The following is a 15598-nucleotide window of genomic DNA, read 5'->3' on the forward strand; positions in this document are numbered from 1 at the left end:
TGAACATCTCCGACTCATTTTACAGACTTTGAGAAATGAGAAATTATATGCTAAGTTATCGAAATGTGAATTTTGGTTGCAGAAAGTTGTGTTTCTTGGGCATATTATTTCAGGTGATGGGATTTCAGTGGATTCAAGCAAGGTCGAGGCTGTATTGAATTGGCCTAGACCTACATCAGTGCCAGAAATACGGAGTTTTATGGGCTTGGCAGGTTATTATAGACGTTTTATCAGAGATTTTTCCAGCATTGCGAAGCCTATTACGCAACTGACTCAGAAGAATAAGCCGTATGTCTGGACTGAAGCCTGTGAAACTAGTTTCTTGGAGTTGAAGAAAAGGCTTACAAGTGCACCTGTCTTGACGATTCCATCAGGTACAGGTGATTTTGTTGTATATTGTGATGCTTCTCACAAGGGTCTGGGTTGTGTGCTTATGCAGAGAGGTCATGTTATCGCTTATGCTTCGAGACAGTTAAAGCCACACGAGACTCGATATCCTATCCATGATCTGGAGCTTGCCGCTATTGTCTTTGCATTGAAGATATGGCTCCTTTTGAAGCATTGTACGGAAAGAAATGCAGATCACCGTTGTACTGGGATGATATCTCAGATGTTCCTGATGTTGGGCTTGATATGATCCGAGAAATGACAGAGAAATTAAAGCTTATTCAGAAAAGAATGAAAACAGCTCAGGATAGACAAGCAAAGTATGCAAATATCAGACGACGACCTCTATCTTTTGATCAGGGAGACAGAGTTTTCTTGAAGATTTCTCCGTTTAGAGGTACGGTCAGATTTGGAAAGAGAGGAAAGTTATCTCCACGTTTTATCGGTCCATATGAGATTATCGAGAAGATAGGCGATCTTGCTTATCGACTTGCCTTCCTCCATCTTTGTCTGGTATTCATGACGTATTCCATGTCTCTATGCTGCGGAAGTATCAGCCTGATCCTTCCCATATTCTTCAGCCTGATGAAGCTGAACTTGACGAGACTCTTAGTTATTTTGAGCAGCCTATTCAGATTCTTGATCGCAAAGACAAACAGCTCAGAAACAAAATAATTCAGCTAGTCAAAGTTCAGTGGAGTCGACATGGCATCGAAGAAGCGACTTGGGAGACTGAGTCAGATATGAGACAGAGATTTCCAGAGTTGTTTCATTGATGTGAGTTCTTATTTTGTTTTATGCTATTTCATTATCTTATGTGTATACAGATTGTTTATACAGCTTGCTTATGATTTCCAGGACGAACTCATGTCTTAGTGGGGGAGAAATGTAAGGCCCGGGATTATTTAATTTTAATCCGAAAATATTTAATTTGGGAATATTTAGAGTTTAGAATTAAATTATAATATTCTTAAATGGAAAAGGATTGAAATTGAATTAAATCGCTTCTCCGGAGACTGAATTGCAAATAGCCAAAAGTTCAGGGACTAAAGTGCAAATATGCTATATATATCTCATTCTCCACTTGAATAATTCTGAATTACACGTGACATATCAGAATTTGGAGAAGGAAAACAGAGGAAACGATTCAACCCTCCAAGACACCATTTTTGATCCGAAAAAGCTTCGATAACTCGCGCTCCGGTTGTCAGAAATTCCAGATAAATATATATCTACGATCACAGCTCCGAGACCTTCGATTTGGTACATGTTTTATTCACATATCTCAGATTTTATTTTTATGTGAAAGATGGAAACTTATGATTTTATCATATATGCGTATATCAGCTGTACCGATCGTGTATTCGCAGAAGGTTCGGAAAAAGACTGTCGTTCGGATTTTATATGAATTTGGGAAGAATAATTCGAACACTACCATGTTTGATTGATACTGATTTTTATGGTAATGAGATGATATGTTAGAGATTATAAGTTATCTGGATTGTTGGATTGATTTGGATATTGTTTGGATTGCCGGTTTTAGCCGTTATGCCGTCGATTTGCAAAATGTCAAGACTTTGATATTGTTGATTGAACGAAGCATGGTTTGAATGGCATCTGATCTTGTTAGTTATTCGATATGTAATTTATCAGCTTTCTATCGAAGTTGCCGAACTCGAGATCTCCGAGTCAAACCGAGAAGGATTTGAAGCAAGGTTTGCTAGCATTTGCACTTGAGATTGAGTTGAGAAGTGGAGCAACCTTTTGATATGAATTTTCATTGATGTACTTGCAGATTTGAAGTACTTTCAGACGTGACATAGAAAGGTATAAATGACAGCAAATCCAGATGGGATAGAACGCTTGAAATAGCTTTCATTTCAAGTATTCCCATGTCAATCACATACTTGTTTCTTTATATTTCTTATGTGATTATTTGTTTGTACTGCTTTGGTTGCTAATATGCTTAGTTGTTCAAGATGTGTTTTATAGCTTTTAATGCATACAGCTTATGTTGCATTCATCTTGAACTCCAGCCTTAATAGCACAGAGGGCAGCCATCGCCTAGAGTGCAGATGACGTTTGGAGAGCTGTAGTGAGTGGCATGGACTGTAAATTTATTTCTAGAGTCAGCTTGACTCATGGCACAGAATATGGATTTATGTTCAGAGCCAGAAGACTCACTATAGTTGTACCAAAGTCAGAGGACTAAAATACTTGATGCCGCCTCGAATGGGAGTATCGGTGGTTTGATAGTTATTTTATTCCTCGGGATCCCAAAGAACTAAGTTTTATTGATATCAGCTTGATAGCCTTCCTTTTGCCATTTGCATTGCATTCACGTTTATTATCTCGCGTTTAAAGTTGTTTATACTGGGATTTTATTCTCACCGGAGTTATCCGGCTATTGCTTTGTTTTGTATGTGTGCATGGCAATAGGTGGGGCAGGAGCTAGTCAGAAAAGACAAGGATAGCTCGAGATTGAGGCATAGCAAGTGAGGACACGGGCTTAAGTAGCACGACTTGTACTTTATGTTGTTGAACCATGCTAGAAGTGATACAAGAACTTTGTATATTATGGCTTGAATACATGCTAGTTTATGTTTATTATGTTTAGAAGCTTGTAAGACGTTATAAGATAGCATGTATTTGATTTTGTAGCATGTATAAAAGATTATGACTTGTTTATCCATTCTTTGGCAGCAGATTTTTGATAGCATATTCCCCGATCGAGCGAGACCCTGCCTTTTAAAACAAATTTTTTTTTTTAACTCTTGTTTCTTTAATTCTTTTAAGTACTTGTTTAATTGTTAATTACAATAAATTGCCCTAAGATAAGATTAGCAACCCGGGTCCCCACAATAGGTGGTATCAAAGCATAAGTTTCTGGAATAAGATAGAAGTTGATGAGTGGGGTAGATTGAATCTGTTTGATTGTTTGATATTGTATGAGATTACATGTTGTATCTGATTATGTGCATTATATGCTAGCATGCTTTATATATAGCAATAATTATGTGATTGCATGATTATGTGCTTTTATTGCTACTGCATGCTATATATATGCAATTGTATTCCAGAATATCCTTAGTCAGAACCTAAATTCTCATGAGAATGCATGAGAATGCTTATCAGAGAAGGATGGAATAAATATCTGCATATTATATTGTTTATGCACTAATCTGTTTGACAATCAGATATGCCTCCCCGTAAAGCACCGGTCATTAGACAGCCATTAGTGGTTCCTCCAGCTGAACCAGTACAAGTACCACCGCCAATTGTTGAAACTCAGAATGCACAGGGTAGTACATCTACTGACCCGTTGGATCCTACTGCTACTCCAATGGAGACTTTGTTAAAGCGATTTCAGTCATTCAAACCGCCAAAACTGAAAGGAATAGAAAACTCAGTTGATTGTGAAAATTGGCTTGAAGATATAGAACAACTATTTGAATCACTTGACTATACAGATGATCGTCGTATCCGACTGGTAATACATCAACTTCATGAAGTTGCCAAAAGTTGGTGGATTACTACCAAACGGGCATTGGAACAACGAGGTACGATTATCACCTGGACTGTATTTAAAACTGAGTTCTATCAACGTTTCTTTCCAGTCTCCTACAGGAAGGATAAGGGTGCTGAATTTGCCAATCTAAGGCAAGGTAATTTGAATATCGAGGAATATGTGGCCAAATTTTCAAGTCTTTTGAAGTTTGCACCACATATAGCAGCTACTGATGAAGCAATGCCAGATCAGTTTATCAATGGCCTTAATCCAGATGTGTTTATCTTGGTGAACAGTGGACGACCAAATACTTTTGCTGATGCCTTGAACAAAGCTAAGGGAGCCGAAGCAGGTATTTTGCGACAAAGAGGAACACCGTTCATTCCACAGCCATTTCCCCAGCCTGTATCAGCTTTCATTCCACAGAATCCGCCACAGTTTCAGCAAACATCTCCCAGATGTGAGGGAGGAAGCAGTGGCAGAAAGGATTCTAGATTCAGGCCAAAGGGAAAGCAATTTAAGAAGCCAGGTAGTAGTTCTTCAAGTTCTAGTGGACAGAGACAGTTTGGGGCAGGTCAGAGAACTGGTGAATCAGGAGCATTCTGTTTTAAGTGTGGTGGAAAACATTCAATTGATCAGTGCAAGGGTGTGACAGGTAATTGCAATATTTGTCGTCAACCTGGTCACTATGCCAAGGTATGTCCTCAAAGAGCTATAGGTGAAAGTTCTTCTCGACCAATAACTCAGGCCGAAAGGCAATCAGTGCATTCATTTCAGCCTCAGCAACCTCAGCAACAGATCAGAGGAGGAGGAAGCCAGACTGTGACTCAACCTCCTAGAAAACAGGCTCGAGTTTTTGCACTTACTGAGGAACAGGCACAGGCGGCACCTGACGATGTCATAGCAGGTAACTGCTTTATTTATGGTTATCCTGCCTATGTTTTGATAGATACAGGTGCATCTCATACATTCATCTCTGAAAAATTTGTTATGATGCATTCTTTATCTTCTGAGCCATTGCCTACTGTTGTTTCTATTTCATCACCGTTGGGTGAAGGTATTATATCTGTTCGAATGATTCAAAATTGTGCGTTGCAATATGACGGGAATGTGATTAATATAGATTGTATAGTACTTGGATTATCAGATTTCGATTGTATTGTTGGTATCGACATGTTAACCAAGTACAGAGCAACTGTAGATTGTTTCCAGAAAGTGGTTCGATTTAGACCAGAAATGGCATCTGAATGGAAATTCTACGGTAAGGGTTCTCGAGCCAAGATTCCTTTGATATCTGTGTTATCTATGACCCGTTTATTGCAGAGAGGGGCGAAAGGATTTCTGATTTATGCAGTCGATGTATTGAAATCCAGTCCAGCAGTAACAGATATTCCAGTTGTGCATGAATTTGCTGATGTATTTCCTGTTGAAATTCCTGGTTTACCTCCAGTACGAGATATAGATTTCAGTATTGATCTAATGCCAGGTACGCAACCAATATCCAAGGCTCCTTACAGAATGGCACCTATTGAATTGAAGGAGTTGAAGGATCAATTGGAAGATTTGTTAGCCAAGGGGTACATTAGACCGAGTGTTTCACCTTGGGGTGCTCCGGTACTGTTTGTACGAAAGAAAGATGGTTCCATGCGCTTATGCATTGATTATCGTCAATTGAACAAGGTAACCATCAAGAATAAATATCCACTGCCTAGAATAGATGATTTGTTTGATCAGCTACAGGGTTCAGCTATCTATTCGAAGATTGATTTGCGATCTGGATATCATCAACTGAGAGTACGAGATGAAGATATTCCTAAAACTGCTTTTAGAACAAGGTATGGACATTATGAATTTATCGTCATGCCTTTTGGTTTAACCAATGCTCCTGAAGTATTTATGGGATTGATGAATCGGGTATTTCAGAAATATTTGGATGACTTTGTCATTATTTTTATCGATGATATCTTGATCTATTCCAAGAATGTACATGAGCATGCTGAACATCTCCGACTCATTTTACAGACTTTGAGAAATGAGAAATTATATGCTAAGTTATCGAAATGTGAATTTTGGTTGCAGAAAGTTGTGTTTCTTGGGCATATTATTTCAGGTGATGGGATTTCAGTGGATTCAAGCAAGGTCGAGGCTGTATTGAATTGGCCTAGACCTACATCAGTGCCAGAAATACGGAGTTTTATGGGCTTGGCAGGTTATTATAGACGTTTTATCAGAGATTTTTCCAGCATTGCGAAGCCTATTACGCAACTGACTCAGAAGAATAAGCCGTATGTCTGGACTGAAGCCTGTGAAACTAGTTTCTTGGAGTTGAAGAAAAGGCTTACAAGTGCACCTGTCTTGACGATTCCATCAGGTACAGGTGATTTTGTTGTATATTGTGATGCTTCTCACAAGGGTCTGGGTTGTGTGCTTATGCAGAGAGGTCATGTTATCGCTTATGCTTCGAGACAGTTAAAGCCACACGAGACTCGATATCCTATCCATGATCTGGAGCTTGCCGCTATTGTCTTTGCATTGAAGATATGGCTCCTTTTGAAGCATTGTACGGAAAGAAATGCAGATCACCGTTGTACTGGGATGATATCTCAGATGTTCCTGATGTTGGGCTTGATATGATCCGAGAAATGACAGAGAAATTAAAGCTTATTCAGAAAAGAATGAAAACAGCTCAGGATAGACAAGCAAAGTATGCAAATATCAGACGACGACCTCTATCTTTTGATCAGGGAGACAGAGTTTTCTTGAAGATTTCTCCGTTTAGAGGTACGGTCAGATTTGGAAAGAGAGGAAAGTTATCTCCACGTTTTATCGGTCCATATGAGATTATCGAGAAGATAGGCGATCTTGCTTATCGACTTGCTCTTCCTCCATCTTTGTCTGGTATTCATGACGTATTCCATGTCTCTATGCTGCGGAAGTATCAGTCTGATCCTTCCCATATTCTTCAGCCTGATGAAGCTGAACTTGACGAGACTCTTAGTTATTTTGAGCAGCCTATTCAGATTCTTGATCGCAAAGACAAACAGCTCAGAAACAAAATAATTCAGCTAGTCAAAGTTCAGTGGAGTCGACATGGCATCGAAGAAGCGACTTGGGAGACTGAGTCAGATATGAGACAGAGATTTCCAGAGTTGTTTCATTGATGTGAGTTCTTATTTTGTTTTATGCTATTTCATTATCTTATGTGTATACAGATTGTTTATACAGCTTGCTTATGATTTCCAGGACGAACTCATGTCTTAGTGGGGGAGAAATGTAAGGCCCGGGATTATTTAATTTTAATCCGAAAATATTTAATTTGGGAATATTTAGAGTTTAGAATTAAATTCTAATATTCTTAAATGGAAAAGGATTGAAATTGAATTAAATCGCTTCTCCGGAGACTGAATTGCAAATAGCCAAAAGTTCAGGGACTAAAGTGCAAATATGCTATATATATCTCATTCTCCACTTGAATAATTCTGAATTACACGTGACATATCAGAATTTGGAGAAGGAAAACAGAGGAAACGATTCAACCCTCCAAGACACCATTTTTTATCCGAAAAAGCTTCGATAACTCGCGCTCCGGTTGTCAGAAATTCCAGATAAATATATATCTGCGATCACAGCTCCGAGACCTTCGATTTGGTACATTTTTTATTCACATATCTCAGATTTTATTTTTATGTGAAAGATGGAAACTTATGATTTTATCATATATGCGTATATCAGCTGTACCGATCGTGTATTCGCAGACGGTTCGGAAAAAGACTGTCGTTCGGATTTTATATGAATTTGGGAAGAATAATTCGAACACTACCATGTTTGATTGATACTGATTTTTATGGTAATGAGATGATATGTTAGAGATTATAAGTTATCTGGATTGTTGGATTGATTTGGATATTGTTTGGATTGCCGGTTTTAGCCGTTATGCCGTCGATTTGCAAAATATCAAGACTTTGATATTGTTGATTGAACGAAGCATGGTTTGAATGGCATTTGATCTTGTTAGTTATTCGATATGTAATTTATCAGCTTTCTATCGAAGTTGCCGAACTCGAGATCTCCGAGTCAAACCGAGAAGGATTTGAAGCAAGGTTTGCTAGCATTTGCACTTGAGATTGAGTTGAGAAGTGGAGCAACCTTTTGATATGAATTTTCATTGATGTACTTGCAGATTTGAAGTACTTTCAGACGTGACATAGAAAGGTATAAATGACAGCAAATCCAGATGGGATAGAACGCTTGAAATAGCTTTCATTTCAAGTATTCCCATGTCAATCACATACTTGTTTCTTTATATTTCTTATGTGATTATTTGTTTGTACTGCTTTGGTTGCTAATATGCTTAGTTGTTCAAGATGTGTTTTATAGCTTTTAATGCATACAGCTTATGTTGCATTCATCTTGAACTCCAGCCTTAATAGCACAGAGGGCAGCCATCGCCTAGAGTGCAGATGACGTTTGGAGAGCTGTAGTGAGTGGCATGGACTGTAAATTTATTTCTAGAGTCAGCTTGACTCATGGCACAGAATATGGATTTATGTTCAGAGCCAGAAGACTCACTATATTTGTACCAAAGTCAGAGGACTAAAATACTTGATGCCGCCTCGAATGGGAGTATCGGTGGTTTGATAGTTATTTTATTCCTCGGGATCCCAAAGAACTAAGTTTTATTGATATCAGCTTGATAGCCTTCCTTTTGCCATTTGCATTGCATTCACGTTTATTATCTCGCGTTTAAAGTTGTTTATACTGGGATTTTATTCTCACCGGAGTTATCCGGCTATTGCTTTGTTTTGTATGTGTGCATGACAATAGGTGGGGCAGGAGCTAGTCAGAAAAGACAAGGATAGCTCGAGATTGAGGCATAGCAAGTGAGGACACGGGCTTAAGTAGCACGACTTGTACTTTATGTTATTGAACCATGCTAGAAGTGATACAAGAACTTTGTATATTATGGCTTGAATACATGCTAGTTTATGTTTATTATGTTTAGAAGCTTGTAAGACGTTATAAGATAGCATGTATTTGATTTTGTAGCATGTATAAAAGATTATGACTTGTTTATCCATTCTTTGGCAGCAGATTTTTGATAGCATATTCCCCGATCGAGCGAGACCCTGCCTTTTAAAACAATTTTTTTTTTTAACTCTTGTTTCTTTAAATCTTTTAAGTACTTGTTTAATTGTTAATTACAATAAATTACCCTAAGATAAGATTAGCAACCCGGGTCCCCACAGAAATATTCACGAAACTATTTTTTGCGCTATTTGTGTGTAAATTCTTTTTTATAAATAAAAATTTTGCATTGCTTGAAAATTTTAATAAAATGAAAGCCAATTTACTATGGACTTTTCCCTCATATATATTCAAATGGCCGATTTAAAACGCAGATTCCTGAAATAACGTGAAATGACGCTGATATACTTTGATTATTGTGGATAAAATGAAGTACACAATTCAGATTCAAAATCAATTAAATAAATCATATATTCAAAATTTCTTGATGATATCTGATCCAAACGTGAACGAAAAATAGCTAGCTACGGTCACAATCGTCACTGCTGCTTCGCCCCGTCCTCAAACACAAAACTATCTATTATTTGCATGCTATATCTCGAATTTTTGTTTCTTTCACTTGAAAATTGTTGATCTTGCATGCCAAGTTGTTGGTCCTACCCTTGGTATTTTGCATGGTGTGACACTTTAATTTGTCACAATTTCAAGCCAGTCTGGAATGCTTTAATAGTTAATTAGGCCGGTGATAAATTTTCTCCCATTAATTCACTGTTCGTATGTCAAATTAACAAAATTATTGGCCCCATATCGACCTGAACTTTCAAACACACACGCAAGCCAAAGAAATACAATCGAAACATGTAAACAAAAATCGTGGGTGGGTGTCTTTGTTAGGGAAAAAAGTGACATCGAAATTATGAAAAAGCTAGTTAGTTACTTGTAGGTACTTGGCCTTTATATAGAATGATAAAAATAATATATATATACAAAATTTGAAATTATTCATGTTATTTATGATACGATGACATAAACTTTTTTGAACAGAAAAAAAAAATCCGACTTCGATTTTATGTGATTGCATAACCAAAAAATCACCCATATAATAAAAATAATAATTTAAGGCAAAAGGTAAATCATGAGTGCACTACTGTGACTTGTTATGGACTAGAAGATTCATTTTGGAATTATTGGTTTCATGTAAAATGTTGCTGTTATAGTCAAAGCCGACCGCATGTAAAACGCCGAAAAAACAAAAAATACACAAACAAATTAAATAAATACATTACGTATATACATAATCTATATGTCTTTAATTACATTTAGTTTGAATGATAAAATATGACATCATACGTGATAATTAAAATCGAAGCGACCTCATACTTCTCATTTTCCTTTTAAAAAAAGAAGAGAAAAGAAAAGAAAAGAAAAGAAATTATATATGCATGGATTTTTTCTTATGTTTGCCCCCTTTTTCCCCTTTCTAATCAGTCCTTTTTATCCTCCCTTTCTCTTATACATATATATTATAAGTTATTCTATGAAGCTTTTATGATAAAATGTTTTAAACAAACAAATGAAATACACTACAATCACAAGATCTTGCAAAGTAGAAAGTAAAAAATGTGTCGGTGTTAAAAAATGTGTTAAAAGTGTCAAAAAAGCACCACGTATTCTGCCCATTAATTAAGAATAATAAAGTAACTCAAATAATTTCGACATCATTATTATATAATAGACAGAATGGGCTGGTAAATTCAACCTTTCTTAATACACCATAAAAGGTAAAACTGGTGTAGCTTCAAAGTAAAGAGAGAGAGAAAAGAGAAGAGCAAAAGCCTTTTAGGTCCATATTATTCTCAAATCTCACACCATCTCTCATCATTCCACTTGACACCTCCTTTTCTTCTCCACTCTCCCATTTATTGAAAATCCCAAGAAAGTTTTTTTGGATCTCAATTAAGCTTCTAAAATTCATCAAATCTTTTGGGTTTTGAAAATGGAGGTAATGGGGAGAATTAAGTATCATATTGTGCTCAAATTCTTGATGCTATTGTTGCTACTTGCATCAAGAAATGAGTTCATTGTTTTGGGGGAAGAGAATCATAGTACCGCTCAATCATGGGCTGGATCCAAGTACCAGATCGAATGCACTATGTGCTCAGCCTGTGACAACCCCTGCAACACACCATCTCCGCCGCCGCCGCCTCCCTCTCCGCCGCCGCCTGCCACCACTGTCAATTGCCCACCTCCACCATCTCCTCCTACATACTACTACGGCCCACCACCACCACCGCAGCCAACCTATACATACTACTCACCTCCACCTCCTGGTGGCGGTGGCGGTGGCTACTACAAACCTCCGCCGACGACTCCGCCGTACCCAACTGGGCCAGCGCCGCCGCCGCCGAACCCGATTGTGCCTTACTTTCCATACTACTATTACAGCCCTACATTGCCTTCATCATCTCCACCGTCCAAGAAAATCTCTTCTTTCTTGAGCATCATCATCATGACTTCCCTTTTCTACATCTTTTGTTAAAAAAAATCTAATCTTTTTTTTTTTTTTTAACTTTCAATCTTAAATTTTTCTTGTAGACAGAAATTTGTAGAAAGCTAAAATAATGAGTTTCGAGATTCACAGATCTTTGAGGGAGAGTGTCGAAGCAGGTGGCCCGGACAATTTTTGCAGACTTCCCGAAATACCCTTGCTGAGCATCGAGAAATGAAGGGGGCATGGAGGGCATTCTTGGGAGGGACAAGAACTAGCTAGAAGGCAGAAGCCATTCTTCTTCTGATTCAGTACAGCTGATCTGTAAATTCTTGAAACTTTAATTTTATTCTATTTTTTTCCCAAAAAAAAGAATATTTTCTTTTGCAATATTTGTGTTAATTATTTAATCAGCAAATTATTAACGTTATGTTTTAAGGATCGGTCAATTTTAATGATGTATTACAAATCTTTACATGCCTTTTTTTTTTTTGACCTTTCTTTATCAATCTGTTGAATATTTGTTGTCCACAATTAATGCAACTGGTAATTAATAATTTGTGTATGCCATTATGATCAACGGCACTACTGATATTAATTAATAGGGGCTATTTATAATTATAGCCATTTATTAGTTCACTGGCATATTTATAAGTTCTATTATTTGTTGCGACTGTAATGATAGTATTTGAAAATTGCTTTTTAGAGTTTTAATAAAATAATTAGGTGATGAACGAATCGAGTTGCTTTATGAGTTTTTTTAGTCATCTTAGATATTATTTGATTTGTGTTGTAGTAATCGAATTCGAGCCGAATCCAAACAACATGTTTGATCTATACCTATGTTCTCAAATTGGATTGGATTGAAGTCTTGATTATTCTGTTCTTGATTGCTCTCTTCGATATCCACAAACTTTAATAAACGTCTAATTAAACAATGCTTATGGTATACTTAAAATCAAACTGACTAAACTTCGTAATATTTTACTTGATAAACTCAACTCAAAAACTTCTATACGCCTGTTTCATTGGGTAATTTTGTGAGATAGCTAGATTTTTGATCAAATATGAGTAATGAAATAGCTAGATTTTTGATCAAATATGAGTAATGAAAAGTATTATTTTTTATGTTAAATATTACTTAATTTTGATTGTATATATGAATTGGATCGCTTCGTTTGATTAATATAGATTGTGAGATCATTTCACAATCTATACTTTTAATATTTATCAATAAAGTTTGACACAAAAACTTTTATGAGCCCATTTTACTCATTAATAATTTTGTTAAATGGATTTTCGAACCGATCTCACTAATGAAATATGATACTTTTTATGTCAAAATATAATTTTTAATTGTTGGTACGAATCGTGTCGATTTATTTCACAGATATAAATACATGAGATCATTTTACAAAAGACTTACTTTAAGGTCACAAGATTGAGTTTGAGTAAAACAGATTGAATTTCTTGCCAAATAATCCCTGCTCAAACTAAAAAATGTGATAAAATGACTAGTGTTTAATTCGATTTATTTGTATCTCTACATGGTCTACCGGATGAATATCCCCATCATACTATCGATTTTGGTATTCAATTTATTGGATAAAGACTTGTATAGAGAAGGAACAAAAGCGTCATGGATCATGAACTTAAAACAACAATACAAGAAACAATGACATTACTCTTTTATTTTTTAAAAAAATATTTCTCTTTTGTAGCCATACCTTATTTGGAAATTGCTTCTTTTTTTTTTTTTCTATAAATTTACCTATTTGCGATTTTGGTCTTCTGTGTTATCAAATTTCAGTTTAATCTGTTATCTTTGATTTTTTTGGCAGTTTAGTCCTTTTTCAACTTAGCGTTGGCATGAAATCAGTTCAATGTTAATGTGACACTGATGTGTATAGTGTCGTATCAATACTCTCAGTGAAAAAAAATTTAAAAATTGTCAAAAATAAAAAAGTTACATGATTAAAACTAAAATTTGATATCATAGAAAACCAAATTCGTAAAATAATAAAGTATAAGACCACAATGTTCCCTACTTTATAAAGAGTCAAGTGGTGGTTATGCTTTTCAAATGAATGATGCAAAATTAATTATTTACATTTTTTCTTGTTTATTTAGAAAATTTTAATATGCATGAGAAATCTTTACTCCCCATTATAAATTATAGACGCAAAGATCAAAACACAACTAGAAAATTCCAATATATATAATGTTGTCTGATGCACTGTAAAACATCAAACTTTGAATCACTATAGACTATGGTGTGGGTGGGGTGCGTCTACGAGACAGACAAGACAGACTCTTGCTGGATTTTAACAAACAGATTAATCAACTTCTAGGAGTTGTCAATAGGATATTGTCACCTATTCGAGAAGGTGACAATATATATCCTATACTAGAAGAACTTTCATGGTGTTTAAATAATAAAATTGCATTAATGGATTCCTTAACGATTGCGCAAAATTTAGGAAAACTTTGATTCCTTGAATATATGTTGGTACTCTTACTTCAAAGACTAAAACAACGTATACAAGAACCAGTGATTTTATAATATTACAGATTTTTTCGTACGCACCTCAATAAGCTTCATAAATTATTTATAGGAATTGAAACATATTTCTTGAGAACGTGGAAATAGATCCATGTATTTTATTTTGATATAAAAAAAACAGGATTTGGTGACAAAACATGTTGATGTGTCCTGTGATGTGCAAACGATTATTTAAGGGGCATGTTATTGTAAAGAAAGTGATGACATTTCAAAAAATTTATATTAAATAGCCCAATTTTTTAAATGCATGCTCTCTCATTTACTGAATGTATATAATTTAAAAGAGTTATTTGGACCAACTACCCCTGTGAAATATTGAAAATGCATACTTCTTCCCTGTGAAATTTTAATATGCATATTCAACTCTGACCTTTTAAAAAATTAGCACACTCGCCCCTTCAGATGAGTGATTGTTGCGTACGCGCCCTTCATGCTACTGAGCAAATATTTTGATTTTTTTTTCACTAAATACCTCTGTGAAATATTAAAAATGTATATTTGACCCCTGTGAAAATAATTTTTAAATCTATTCAATCTATAATACACAATTTTTAATAAAATCCAATTATAAATATTTAGAAAATATTTTTTGTTTTATTAATTTTTATTTTTTATTTTAAATGTATTATTATTAATTAATTATTTTCTAAAAAATATTATTATTTTATCCTATTATCATTATTTTATTAAATTCACTTTGTATTTCCAACTTTTCCATTAAACATGCATTCATAAACAAGTATTTAAATAATTTCAAGTATCAAAATATTGAACTAAACTGATAAGTTCAAACATATTGTTTTTTCGATTTATGACTATATATTATTGAATCAAAATTTAAATTTTTCGAAAATATGCATTGCACAATTTGTAATAAATAATAAAAAATAACATGCTTATATAATTCTAAATCGAAAAAAGTAACATTCATGAAGTTAACATTTGGTTGAATATTTTGGTATTTTTAGATATTTAAATCCTTATTTATGAATCATGTTTAATGGAGAAGTTGAAAACAAGAAGTGATTTGATAAAATAATGATAACGAGATAAAGTAATAATTTTTTTTTAAAAAAAATTAATTAAAAATTAAAAATTAAAAATTAAAAATAAAAATAAATAAAATTAAAAATATTTGGTACTTATCATTCACTTATCATTTTGATTTAATATTTTGGTATTTTTAGGTATTAAATCTCGTTTATAAATGCATTTTTTATTGAGAAGTTGGAAACAAGAAGAAAATTTAATAAAATAATGATTACAAGATAAAATAATAATATTTTTTTTAAAAAAATTATATAATCATAAAAAATTTAAAATTAAAAATAAAATTAATAAAACGAAAAATGTTTGCTAAATATTTTATAATTAGTTTTTAATAAAAATTGTGCATTATGAGTTGAATAAATTTAAAATTTATTTTCACATGGGTTAAATATGCATTTTTAATATTTTACAGGGGTATTTAGTGCAAAAAAAATATCAAAATCTTTGCTCAGTCGCATTAGGAGCGCGTTCGCAACAATCACTCATCTGAAGGAGCGAGTGTGCTAATTTTTTAAAAGGTCAGGGTTGAAGATGCCTATTAAAATTTCACAGGGTAGAAATGTGCATTTTCAATATT

Source organism: Henckelia pumila, chromosome 1, assembly GCF_033568475.1.
Source record: "Henckelia pumila isolate YLH828 chromosome 1, ASM3356847v2, whole genome shotgun sequence".
Taxonomy (NCBI): Eukaryota; Viridiplantae; Streptophyta; class Magnoliopsida; order Lamiales; family Gesneriaceae; genus Henckelia; species Henckelia pumila.